This window comes from Canis aureus, chromosome 8 (genome assembly GCF_053574225.1).
Source record: "Canis aureus isolate CA01 chromosome 8, VMU_Caureus_v.1.0, whole genome shotgun sequence".
NCBI lineage: Eukaryota > Metazoa > Chordata > Mammalia > Carnivora > Canidae > Canis > Canis aureus.
Window position 1 is genome coordinate 54,389,803 of NC_135618.1, and position 13,792 is coordinate 54,403,594.

Consider the following 13,792-nt stretch of genomic DNA (forward strand, 5'->3'; position numbering starts at 1 on the left):
CCCCTTGCCAAGAGGAGCCACCTTAGAAACGCTTTGGGCCGGGGCAGGGGCACCTGGCTTGCTCAGTTGGAGGAGCCTGTGACTCTTGATCTTGGGGTCTTGGGTAAAAGCCCCATGTTGGGTGTAGAGATTACTTAAGTAAATAACGTTTAAAAATTTTTTCTTTTGGCAAATCTATCACTAAGAGTCTCAGTTTTATGATCTGTGAAATAGAGCTAATGCAACCTACCTTTCAGGGTTGGTGTGAAGATAGAATGAGATAAATGAGATAAAAGAGATAAATCACTCAATAAGTATCACTTATTTTTATATTTGAAATACGAGTTGTAAAATCTCTAAAATTTTACTAGAAAAGTATCTGGAAGGATAGAATATCAACATTAATATATGTCAACTATGTATAATTAATATAATAAATAGAATTGATGCATATTAATATGTATTAATATTAATGTATCAATACTAATACATATTATGTATTGTATTGATATATGATGTATTAATATTAATGCATACTAATATGTAATAATACTAATATTAATACATACTAATTATATATAATATATTAATATAGCCTTTACTTTTTTTTTAAAGATTTTTTTAAATTTTTATTTATTTATGATAGTCACAGAGAGAGAGAGAGAGAGGCAGAGAGAGAAGCAGGCTCCATGCACCGGGAGCCCGACGTGGGATTCGATCCCTGGTCTCCAGGATCACGCCCTGGGCCAAAGGCAGGCACCAAACCGCTGCACCACCCAGGGATCCCTGGGATCCCCTTTCCTTCTTTATACCTTTCCATATTTATCCATTCATTGCCCAGCTGTTTATTAAGCATCGAGCATGTGCCAAGCCCCGTGCTGAGAGTTAGGACTACGGCAATGTACTAGAACGGTAAGGAATGTCTAGAGGGCAATAATTACCCAAATGATTGCAATTGTTGTAAGTGCCTAAGTTTTTACAAAGCAGAAACCAGGACAAAAAAAAAGGCAGTTTCTGATAAAAATATTATAAGTTTACGCACGGAGACTTAATGAGCTGGATTTCTAGTGATTTTGGAAAGGACTTCTAGGCTTGCCCACGGGGAGGGCGCCCTCTTGGCAGGTGGGTGCTAGGCCCGCCCCTCGCATTAGGTGCGAGCGAGGCGCGGCTTCTGCGCTGGAGCCCGGAGCCCCGCCTGGCGGCTGCAGGACCGCCCACGGCCACCAGGGGGCGGCCACGGGAGCGCCGCGCGGTGCGCCCGCGGGCCCGGAGCCCCGCCCCTGCCCGCGGCTGGAGCCCCTGCCGCTGCCCCAGCCGAGCCCCGCTCTCGCCGGGATCCGAGGCCGGACGCCGCACGCCGCACGCCGAGCTGCCCCGGCTCCGCCGACTGTCGCCTGCGCCCCGCCCCTGGCACGCGTCCCCCGCGCCCCGGGATCTCTCGGACCGCCGCGCGCGGCCCCCTCTGCGTCTCCGGAGCGCCTGCCGGTGCGCCCCGCTCGCTGCTCCCCGGCACTCTCGGGGGGCCAGCCCGCCCTGCACCCTGGAGCACCGGGCCGCCAGCCTCTGCCAACTCCTCTGGATCCTCGCGGCCGTGCGCAGCGGCTGCAGCGCCTGTCCGCCCGAGGGAGGTGGGTGCGGGCGCGGGCGCGGGCCGGGAGCCGGGAGCCGGAGCCGGGAGCCGGGAGCCCGCGTGCAGGCCCGGCGCGCCCCTGTGCACCCGCGCTCCGCGCGCAGGGGGTCGGGCGTGGGAGTGGAGCGGAGGCGGCGCAGATGGAGCGGGGGGCGCTGCTCCTCGGGTTTCAACTCCTGGCGGCCGTTTGCCTCTGTGAAGGGGTGTGGGGGGTCCCGCAGATGAACGGCCGTGTCTGCTCGGAGAGCGCTTGGCGCACTGTTGACTGGGAGAGGCAGTGTGGGGGCCTCCGCCCAGGGCTCCTCGGAACCCGCGCAGGGTGCGGGCAGCGCTGCCTTCCTGCCTCCCCCCGGGCCCAGAGCCGCATCCCCTGCCCTCCCCCCACCCCCCGCCCTCGAATTCCTGGAACCTCGAGGACAGTGTAGACGCGCCCCTGCTGCATTGTTGGCTGCGGGAGGGGGTCTGGGTGTTGGCAGGCTCCGCGGACACGTGCGCCGAGGGCCGGGCATTGATAGGCGAGTGGTGGCGCGGAGGTGGAGGCCTCCCGGGTAAGTCCCGGCCTAGATCTGTCTGCCCCGGTGGAGGATTGCGGGGAGCCAGCCTAGCTGCGTCCCCAGGTTGACAGATGGGCTGTGGGCACACTCTGGCTTCTCGGCCCTGCCTTGGGGCCACAACGTCAGCCAGGAAGTTGAGTGCCATCGCCCATTCCTCTGATTTTACAGAGGAGGAAACCGAGGCCCAAGGTTGTCCAGCAGCTAATATGCAAAGCTCATGGAGCCTGCAGGTGTAGAGCAAGCAGGTGGGAGCCGGTGGTGCCCTCTGTGTGGATGTGTGTGGAGGGGGGAGGTTCCCAGGGAGGCTTCCTGGAGGAGGTGATATTTGAGCTGATCTGGAAAGGACGCCAGTGGAAGGAGGTAGGGGTTAGAGATAGCGTATGTGCACATACATTCCTTTGTTCCTGTATTGACAAATATGATAAACCTCCTTGATGATGTGAATTCAGGTGTAACATAGTTGGGATTGCCATCTGGGATTGCCATCCGTCTCTTTTGACTTCCCTTCTCAAAGAGGGGTGTGTGTGCAGGGCCCCCAAGTTCATATCTTATGCAAGTGTTGGGGAGGCAGGAAGTCAGGGCCTGATGATCGCTTGAAATGGTCTCAGATTACATAGGATTAATCGTGTCCGTTCTATGACTTACAGTTTCTCTCTTCTGTGCTTTTGGGGGACAGAACACTACTTTTTGACTAAGGATATAGCCCTGACTTTATTTTAACCCATTTTTAATGTACCATGTGGCAGAGATGGCAGTGAGTCGCCTATGGTCGCCTATATGCACATTCTCCTCTTCCTGAGGTATGTCCTGGCTGAGTTTCCCAGGTGCCCTTACCGTTTGGTGGCCTACGTGATTGCGTTTTGGCTGATGGAACATGAGCAGAAATAGCCTGTGCCCCTCTCAAGTTTAACCCTAAAAACCTCCCTCTCCTCTTTCTACATTTACCAGTGGATTGGGAGGGCTGGGAGTGGGGGGGAGGGGGCAGAGCTACCAGCACAAAGGAGCCTGAGCCCCCAAGTGACCTTGGAGCAAACCCCCCCTTTCTGCCTCCCCTGAAGTCCCTGGTTCCATGTCTGCTGAAGAGAATGGGGTCCAGTAAGCTCTTTGGAAGGTCTGGGGCTGTGCATGGGGTTTGTTGGCTGTGGCCTTCCCCTCTGGGTGATCTGGCTGGGCCATTCCACTGTGGAAGGGTGTCTTTAGGCCTTTTTTCTCACACTGGTTGGATTCTCCAAATACATCTTGTCCAGTTTGGGGCAGAATTGGTGGCCAGCTGCCAGGACACTGAGAACAGTGTGGAAGAAAGCTGAATGTCAACAGCAGAAACTTAGATTTGTTTAAGCCCCTTCTCTAGGAGGTTACTCATTCTTATCCAGTTCTTAAAGCTGAAGCAGAAAAAAAATCAATGATCAGGACTATATCCAAAGTAATACCGGCTGGCTGGACTGATTAAAAAATAAAAGTTTCTGTGTTGGAGAGACCAGTTCTGCTGACCAAGAAGCTGCAGACTATTGCCTTAGTGAACTGAGAAACTGAGAATGTTCTAGAAAGTGATTATGGTGACCACCATGGATGGAAGCAACTTGGATTTTTTTTAAGATTTTATTAATTTGTTTGTGATAGAGCACACAAGCTGGGAGGGAGGGGCAGAGGGAGAAGCAGACTCGCCGCTAAGCAGGGAGCCTGATGTGGGGTTCGATCTCAGGACCCTGGGATTATGACCTGAGCCGAAGGCAGACGCTTAACTGACTGAGCCACCCAGGGGCCCTGAGGCTTGGATTTTTAAATGTTGCTGGATTAAACCCTTGTAGTCAAGGCTGATGGGCATAAGCAAGAAGGCTTCCAACCAAGGAAGGCGTGAGTCATTAACCCGCTAGTAACAAAGTAGGAGATGACCGTCTCTTGGTCCCCAAAGTCCCAGGAGCATTTCAAATGGCTAAAAAGTCAGAGCATGGAGTGTTCAGTTCTTCAGCTCTGACATTTTCTAGACCTAGCAAGGACTCCGCAGGGAGTGCCTGGAAAGCAGGTGGCTCAGCTGCAGAGAATTTCTCTAGGCCATTGGTTCTCCAACTTTATGGCACATCAGAACCACCTGGTGAGCTTGTTTAAACACAGATTGCTGGGCCCACCTCCAGAGCTTAATTCACTGGGCCTGGAGTGAGGCAAGAGAATTTGCGCATTTAACAAGTTCCCAGGTGTGGCCCTGCTGTGAGTGGTCCCATGACCACGCTTTTAGAAGAACTGTTTTAGCAAGTGATGGCTGAGTGAAAGCCCTGATTCAGCCCACATTGGCTTCACACCCACCTCCCCCACTTTCTAGCCATGTGATTTGGGGCAGGTCACTTAACCTCTCTGTTACCTCGGTTCCCTATTCTGTAGGATGAAGCTTATAGTGCCTACCTCCTGGGATTCAGGGGAGGCTTCCTGGAGGAGGTGACATCTAAACTGAGACCTCAAGAATGAGCAGACTTGGCCAGGGGATGGGTAGGGAGGGCAGGCCAGGGTGTGTGCCAGGCAGAGGGCACAGGGAGTGTGAAGCCCAGGGAGCTGAGAGGAGCTATGGCATAAGTGCTTTGTAAGTGATCCTGAAATGCTGTGAATCTGTTCTGGGCTACATGTCTTAGGGCAGGATTGCAGTTGAGGGAGACCTGGCCAGGGTGTGGAAAATGGACTGCCGGGAGGCCCACATTCCATTGGCCCCAATGAGGTCACATGGCCCCACCTAGGCACACAGGATTCTGGGAAATGTAGTCCGTGGCAGGGCAGGGCAGCATAAAGCCCTGGTGGAGAGCTAGCTGTCTATGCCACAGTAGCTTTTTCTGACCCTTGGCTACCTCTCTTATCTCTTCTCCACTTTGCTTTGTTGGAAGAGTGAATTTTACAGATGAGGAAGCTGAGGTTCAATTTGCCCAATGTCACTCAGGTACTAGTGGCAGAGACAGGCCTTTTTTTTTTTTTTTTTTTTTAATTTATTTTTTATTGGTGTTCAATTTACTAACATACAGAATAAACCCCAGTGCCCGTCACCCATTCACTCCCACCCCCCGCCCTTCTCCCCTTCTACCACCCCTAGTTCGTTTCCCAGAGTTAGCAGTCTTTACGTTCTGTCTCCCTTTCTGATATTTCCCACACATTTCTTCTCCCTTCCCTTATATTCCCTTTCACTATTATTTATATTCCCCAAATGAATGAGAACATATAATGTTTGTCCTTCTCCGACTGACTTACTTCACTCAGCATAATACCCTCCTGTTCCATCCACGTTGAAGCAAATGGTGGGTATTTGTCATTTCTAATGGCTGAGTAATATTCCATTGTATACATAAACCACATCTTCTTTATCCATTCATCTTTCGATGGACACCGAGGCTCCTTCCACAGTTTGGCTATCGTGGCCATTGCTGCTATAAACATCGGGGTGCAGGTGTCCCGGCGTTTCACTGCATCTGTATCTTTGGGGTAAATCCCCAACAGTGCAATTGCTGGGTCGTAGGGCAGGTCTATTTTTAACTCTTTGAGGAACCTCCACACAGTTTTCCAGAGTGGCTGCACCAGTTCACATTCCCACCAACAGTGTAAGAGGGTTCCCTTTTCTCCGCATCCCCTCCAACATTTGTAGTTTCCTGCCTTGTTAATTTGCCCCATTCTCACTGGTGTGAGGTGGTATCTCATTGTGGTTTTCATTTGTATTTCCCTAATGGCCAGTGATGCAGAGCATTTTCTCATGTGCGTGTTGGCCATGAGAGACAGGCCTTAAACCCAGATCTGGGGGATCCCTGGGTGGCCCAACGGTTTAGCGCCTGCCTTTGGCCCAGGGCACGATCCTGGAGTTCCGGGATTGAGTCCCACGTCAGGCTCCTGGCATGGAACCTGCTTCTCCCTCCTCCTGTGTCTCTGCCTCTGTCTCTCTCTCTGTCTATGTCTATCACGAATAAATAAATAAATCTTTAAAAAAAAAAAAAAAACCCAGATCTGTTTGTCCCAAAAGCCTGATGGGCAGATATAGTCTGAGTGCTTTTTTGAGGGCCACTCCATGATCTAGGCTTTCCCCGCTCAGGATCTCAGCTGTGTCTCAGGCTAACACCCCGATGCCTTATAATTATAATGGGATACTCCCTCCACTCCACGCTTGCAATGCCCATGATATGAGCAGAATTGCCAACTTTTCTCTAGTTACTCACTCATGCAACATGCATTTATGGAGAACTTGGTGTGTGCCAGGCATTGTGCTCTTGGGAGCTAGAGAGGAATAAAACACGGCCCCTTTTGTTCCAGATGCTCACATGGTCTGGCCACCGAAAGGCTGTGTAAACACAGAGTTCTCCTGAGAAGTGAGACATGCTGTATCCCTGGCCTGACCTGCAGGAGTACAGAGTGTCCTGGGTACATGAGAAGGGTGCCCAGCAAATGATTAAAAATTAAAAATCAGACTCTTGTGCATCTTGTAAATTGAAGCTATAATTACAATATTTTGTGCTTTGTCTTCTAAAGTGTATTTTTCTGATTTTTTTTAAAACAATAAAATTGTCTTTGCTCCATGACAGTTTTATATGCACAAAGCACAGTGTACTGCAGTGACATTTTTATGAGCCTCAGCAGAGCAAATGTTGACTGAGCTCCTTGGGTTCAGCTGGGGGTTGCTGTCTCTCATAGGTGAGCTAATTTCTCCAATCAAAAGAATGGTATGCCCGGAGATTTGCTTTTAAGGAAGAGAGGAAGGAGAGTAGGTCAGGGAAGTCTCCTAGCACTTCCTCCAGAATCTTTCTTTTTTTAAGATTTTATTTATTTATTCATGAGAGACACAGAGAGGGAGAGGCAGAGACACAGGCAGAGGGAGAAGCAGGCTCCATGCAGGGAGCCTGACGTGGGACGATCCCAGGACTCCAGGATCAGGCCCTGGGCTGAAGGCAGCGCTAAACTGCTGAGCCACCTGGGCTGCCCCCTCCAGAATCATTTTAAAGCACAGTCTCTTGGCACCGTTAACATTCTGAGCTAAATAATTAATTCTGTGTTGGGGGCCTGTCCTGCATGGTAGGATGTTTAGCAGCATCTTTGGCGTCTATTAACTAGAGGCCAGCTATACTCTGAGAGTTGTGACAACCAAAAATGTCTCCAGACATTTGCCAAGTGTCCCCTGAAGGGCAACATTGTTCTAGACTGTTCTAGACTACATCTGTTTCCTATCGCTACTATAACAAATCACCACAAACTTGGTGACTTAAAACAACACAAATTTCTTATGGTTCTGGCTTCTGAAATTCAAAAGTAAAAGTGTCAGCAGGGCTGAGTTCCTTCTGCGGACTCAAGGAGAAATCTGTTTCCCTGCACTTTCCAGCTTCTAGGGGCTGCCTGCCTTCCTTGGCTGTGGCCCCATGCTCCATCTTCAAAGCCAACTGCATAGTATCTTCCAATTTTCTCTGTGACCCCTGCTTCCATTGTCACATTTCTTTAGCTCTGGCCTTCCTACACCCTTTTTATATAAGAACCCTTGTGATTGTATAGGGCTCACTGGATTTTCCAGGAGAATCTCCCCATCTCAAGATCCTGAACTTAATCACACCTGTGGAGTTACTTTTGTCATGTAAGGGAACATAATTCACAGGGCCTGGGTTTTAGGATGTGGACATCTTTTGGAGGGCCAGTGTGCTCACATAGAATGTTTGGCCTTGGGGCAGCTGGGTGGCTTAGTGGTTGAGTATCTGCCTTCGGCTCAGGTCATGATCCCGGGGTCCTGGGATCGAGTCCCGCATGAGGTTCCCAATGGGGAGCCTGCTTCTTCCTCTGCCTATGTCTCTGCCTCTCTTTGTGTGTCCTTTATGAATAAATAAAATCTTTTTTTAAAAAAAGAATATTTGGCTTCTGGGTGTAATGGAAATGCTTATGGAGAGCCTGGCAGGAGTGAAGTGACTTAGGGAGTGGGGCATAGGAGTTGGTCAGAGCACAATAACAGCTGGTACTTTTGAGTGCCAGTTCTCTGTCAGGTGCCACATGCCTGCTCCCACTGACTCCTCACACGGCTCCAGATATGGGTATTGTCCTCTGTTTCATGGATGAGGACACCACCCAGGGAGGACTTTCTGGAGGGAGCAGAAATTTGAGCTGGATTCTGAAGGGAACCAAGGGGCTTAGCAATAGGGAAGAGAGGCTTTTCAGAAAGAGGGTCCTCTGTGGTGCGCAAGCAGGAAGCTAAGAGCTTGGTGGTGAATGGTGACTGGTTCTTGGGCAGCGCAGGTGGGGATAAGATGCAAGGAGGTGGCAGGTGGGCATGGACATCTATAAATCAGTCCTTTTATTCTGACATAAACTCTATTATTTCCACAGTGTTTTAAATAAACATTTCTTTTTCTTTCCTTTTTTTAAGATTTATGTGGCATCTGCATGGCTCACTCGGTTAAGTGTCTGCCTTCCACTCAGACACTTCCACTGAAGTGGCCTTCACTGCCTTCCACTGCCTTCCCCATAATCTTGGGGTCCTGGGATTGAGCCCCAAATCAAGCTCTCCACTCAGTGCTTCTCCCTCTGCCTCTGTCCCTCCCCCTGCTCATGCTCGCTCTCTCGCTCACTCTCAAATAAATAAAATCTTTAAAATAAATAAAAGATTTATTTTAGAAAGCGTGCGAATGTGCATGCACACACACGCGCCAGTACAAATGGGGGGATGGGGGTAGAGACAGAATGCCTTGATTCCACAACCCCAAGATCATGACCTGAGCTGAAACCAAGTGTACAACACCCAACCAACCTAGCTACCCAGGCGCCCCTAAGTAAATGTTTCTTCATGAGCACCTACCATACGCCAGAGATAGAGACATTAATAAGACACTGACATAAGCTTGACTTGGTAACCTCTGATCCTGTACATTTGTTACTATCCCCACCCCCAGTAAATAAATAAAACGTAGTCTGGAGAGGTATTTGATTAGCACTGTGGAGCCCTGCTCAGTGCCAGGCACTGTGGGGGACAGACTCAAGGCGTGGCTTACCCTTAGAACAGAGTTTTGGCTCCTAACGGGGAGGCTGGGATTCAAAGTGGGCCCTGTGGTTGCAGAGCGCAGGCCCTTAGTCACTGTATTGGGCTTTGACTTGCTAATTTGTTTTTCATCAGCTTTATTGAGTGTAATTGACAAAAATTGTGCATACTTAAGGTGTACAACGTGATAATTTGACATAGATATGTATTGTGCCATGACTACCACAATCAACCTAATTAACATATCTGTCATTTCAACGTGTTAACATTTTTTATGTGTGTGAGAACAATTATGATCTATTCTCAGGGGGCACCTCAGTGACTCATTCAGTTAAGCGTCTGACTCTTGATTTCAGCTCAGCTCATGATCTTGGGGTCACGAGATCGACCTCTATATGGGGCATCCAGCATGGAGTCTGCTTAAAATTCTCTCTCTCTCAAATAAATAAAATCTTGAAAAGAAAAAAAAGATCTATTCTCGGGGTGCCTGGCTGGCTCATTCGGAACAGCATGGGACTCTTGATCTTGGAGTCTTGAGTTTGAGCAGCAGGTGTAGAGACATTTAAAAGAACTTTTTTAAAAAAAGGTCTATTAGTGAATTTCAGGTATACAATAGAGTATTATTAACTATAATCACTATGCTGTACTGTACTTTACATCCCAGGACTTACTCATCTTGCACAACTGAAACTTTGTACCCTTTGACCAACATCTTCCTATTTCCTCCACCTCCCAAGCCCCTGTGAACAACCACCATCCTACTCTCTGTTTTTATGACTTGAGGTTTGTTTTTTGTTTTTTTTTCAATTCTTCATAGAAGTGAGATCATAAAATGTTTGTCTTTCTGTGTCTGGCTTATTTCACTGAACATAATGTTCTCCAGGTTCGTTCATGTTTTTGCAAATGACAGAATGAATAACATTCCATTGTATATATACACCAGATTTTCATTATCCGTTCATCCATCTCTTAGGTTGTTTCCATATCTTGACTATTGTAAATTAATGCTGCAGTGAACATGGGAGTGCAGATATCTCTTCCAAGATAGGTTTTTCTTTCTGGTTTGAAGAAAACTGAGAACTCAAGCTCGAGCCTAAGATACTGTTGAAACAAGCTGGGTACAGCCCCGGACAGGCTGCCCCTGCTCACTTCTCCTCCCCATCACAAAGCAGGCTGTCAGTTTCTTCACCCAGGAGCTCCAGTCATTGCCAGATGAGCGTGTCTGTGTCGAGTGCTTAGCATGGGACCTGGGATACCAGAAGCTGTCTACATGTGTCACTTATCTGCCTTATTTCAGTACAAATTACTCATCTTTGAGGTCAGTAGGAGCAAAAGTATCTTCTGCTTTCTTATCACTCATTTGCAGCACAAAAGCCACATCTTTCCTTCTCTCTCACGGTGAGATGAACTCTTACTCAGCTGTGAGAAACCATAGCTCCTCCTGCTTGGTGGAATAAGAGGTTCTTGGCGTGAGATCTAAAGGAACCAGGAGAAACCTGCCAGTCTGGGGGTGGTGGGGTGCAGAAAGGAAGTGGGATGTTCGAAGGAAGCTCAAATCTCATTTATCAAACACCAGGGAATCAATAGATGAGGACTCAAATAGATGAAATAAGAAATAGCAGAGAAGCCACATTTAGAGATGTGGCAATATCTACCTAAACTAACATCTAGAATAATTAGAAGTGGCTGCCTCTGGAGGTGGGAAGCAGGGCCGCTCGTGTCCTGTTGCAAGCGCTGTTCACTAAAGTTGAGGAGTATCCAACCTGTATGATCATACATGGTGGCCTTGGTAGGAAAGGCGTATTCTTTGTAACTGTGTGATTTACTTTTTATTTTATTTTTTTAGATTGCATCTATTTGAGAGAGAGAGAGAGAGAGAGAGAGAGAGATAACATGAGTGGGGGTGGGGAGGAGCAGAGAGAGAGGGAGAAGCAGACTCCCTGCTGATGTGGGGCTTGATCCCAGGACCCTGAGATCATGATCAGAGTGGATCATGACCAGATGCTCAACCAGCTGAGCCACCCAGGCGCCCCTGTGTGTTTTAATAATATTTTTTTTAATTATAATAAATACTATGCCATTGCTCTACGTCCTGGCTGGGTTTTAAGCTTCATATCGGGGGTGCCTGGGTGGCTCAGGTGTTTAAGCATCTGCCTTCGGCTCAGGTCGTGATCCCAGGGTCCTGGGATCAAGCCCCGCATCAGCTCCCTGCTCACAGGGGAGTTTGCTTCTCTCTCTCCCTCTGCCCATCCCCCACCACCTTTTCCATGCTTGCTCTGTCATTCTCTCAAATAAATAAATAAAATCTTAAAAAATAATAATAAACTTCATATCACAGGTGAGAAAAAACTATGTACAACCAAACAAGTCCTCCCTGCCCTGCCTCCAAAGGGTAATTCAGAAGTCTAGGTGGGTACTTCGGCCTCAGGCATGTTTGGATTCAGGGTCTCAAATGACATCATCACTTTCATTTTTTTCTTCATCTCTTGTTCTACTTTCCACCAAACCTTTGTTCTCTGGCGGCCTCAGCCCATCTCGGATTCGCGTCCTACAGGAAAGGATGCTCTGCCCTTCTGGGGTCTCAGGCCCAAGCGCGGGCTAACCTGGGATTGCGCCCGATTGGCTAGCTGGAGTCACATGCTCCCCTTTGAGCCAATCACCGTGGCCGGCCGTGATTGGCTTAGGCCGGGGTCATGTGACACACCCGGTTACCCCGCCAACCGCGGAAGCTGGGCGTGGGGGAGAGGCAGATCCCCGAGCAGGAGCAGGAGCTGAAGTAGGTGCGAGATGCAAGGTGGCACCTAAGTCACCCTGTTCGCCGTGGGGCAGCTGAGGACGTGGTTCTGCCGTGCTGGGCGCATAGTAATGTGTGCACTGGCCCGCGCAGCGTGGACCATATGGGATCCAGGGTGCTGGCTCCTGGGAGTGGCGGGCAGGAGATTGTAGTTCATTTCTGCCCCTGACGAGGCAGCTCGGAGCGGGGGAGGGGAGCCCCGAGGAGGACCAGCACTCAGTGTGGCTTGGGCCACAGGCCTTGACCTAGACATGCTTTCTGCCCCAGCCACTGCCAGAGGAACCTTTTATAGCAAGACCCAGTAAAAGCAGTGGTTCCTTGGCCAGAGCCTGAAATAGCCTGTTCCCCCAGGACCCCTGAAGAAGCTTGGCTTGGCTGCTGACCAGGTATCCAGGTTACCAGCATGGCTGGGACCCAAGGCCCAGTCCCCCCTTATTTATGATCGTAAAAATGATGGTGATAAGAATAGCTCTGTGTCATTGTGCTTGCTCTGTGCTAGCGCTGTAATGGGGTGGGTACAACTCTGATTATAACCAGGAAGCTGAGACTTGATGGGGATCCTTAAGTGGCCCAGTGGTTTAGCACCTGCCTTTGGCCCAGGGCGTGATCCTGGAGTCTTGGGATCAAGTCCCGCATTGGGCTCCCTGCATGGAGCCTGCTTCTCCCTCTGCCTGTGTCTCTGCCTCTCTCTCTCTCTCTCTCTCTTTCTCTCTGTCTCTCATGAATAAATAAATAAAATATTTAAAAACAACAACAACAAGGAAGCTGAGACTTGAGAGGTGATGTCACACTTGAACTTGGGTCTGACTCAGAGCTCCGTGGAGCTGCCTCTCCATACAAACATTTTCCTAGGGTGTGTCAGGGATTGGGAAGGGAAGATGAGGATTTCTTTTTTTTTTTAATTTTTAAAAATTTATTTATTTATTTATTTATTTATTTATTTATTTATTTATTTATTCATGACAGAAAGAGAGAGACAGGCAGGCAGAGAGAGTAGCAGGCTCCCTGCAGGAAGCCCAACGTGGGACTCGATCCTGGGTCTCCAGGATCACACCCCGGGCTGAAGGCAGCGCTAAACTGCTGGGCCACCCGGGCTGCCCAAGATGTGGATTTCTAAGTGAGAGCAGAAGAAGCCTTCTAGAGAATTCTGATGTCTTGGGAACTGGGGTCCTGCTCCTGGTGGTAAGCTTTTCGCTGACAGGAGCAGACCTCTGTAGGCTAAAGGAAGTCCAGGTCAGGTGGAGATTCCTGGGAGGTCGGGGTCTTGGCTGGTGTTGGAACACACATCGAGGGGCAAAGTTATGGGCCAGTGAGGGCTCCTTGCCTGCCTAGGGGAATCCAACATCCTCCAGGGCTTCCTGGGCAAATGTGGGAGTTAGCTGACAAGTATGGGCTCTGGCTTGAGGTGACAGTTTTCCCAGGCTGATCCTACCCAGGTATTGACTTCTCATTAAGAGATGTGCTGTGACTTTTTGTGGGAGAGACAATATTACTGGACCAGTTAGAATTAGCAAGTAGTAAACGAAAAAAAGAAAATTTCAGTAGATTATGTAAGTTTAGATAGCAAAGTCTGAAGATTGTGAGTCCCCCTGATATAAGATTATGCTGCCCCAGGCTCCTTCCGTCTCATAGCTCTGCCATCCACAGCATATGGTTTCCTCTTCCTGGTTAAAAATAGCTGCTTGAGTTCCAGCCATCATACCTCTGTTCCAGCCAGCCGGAAAAAGGAAGACTCCAAAAGGGCACATTCCCTCCCTTTAAAAACTCATCCCTAATGTTGAAAACAGCCTTTCTGTTTATATCCCGTTGGCCAGAATTTGGTTACGTGGTCACACTTAACTGCAAAGCAATCTAGGAAGTGTAGACCT

The 13,792-nt window shown here is 49.1% G+C and overlaps 1 protein-coding gene across 6 annotated transcripts in view; it reads left to right on the forward strand.

Annotated features, from left to right (window-relative positions):
• Nucleotides 1-1,345: 1,345 nt before the first annotated feature.
• EEF2K (eukaryotic elongation factor 2 kinase) overlaps nt 1,346-13,792 on the forward strand; it is a 65,632-nt gene continuing 53,185 nt past the window's right edge. The window contains exon 1 of one of the 6 annotated variants that reach the window (XM_077906954.1): nt 1,346-1,607. The gene's annotated coding sequence lies outside the window, so the exon portion shown is untranslated. Of the gene's footprint in view, nt 1,608-2,170; nt 2,409-11,824; nt 11,911-13,792 lie in introns of those variants that run through there. The other 5 variants (XM_077906953.1, XM_077906949.1, XM_077906950.1 and 2 more) reach the window with 5 other exon arrangements.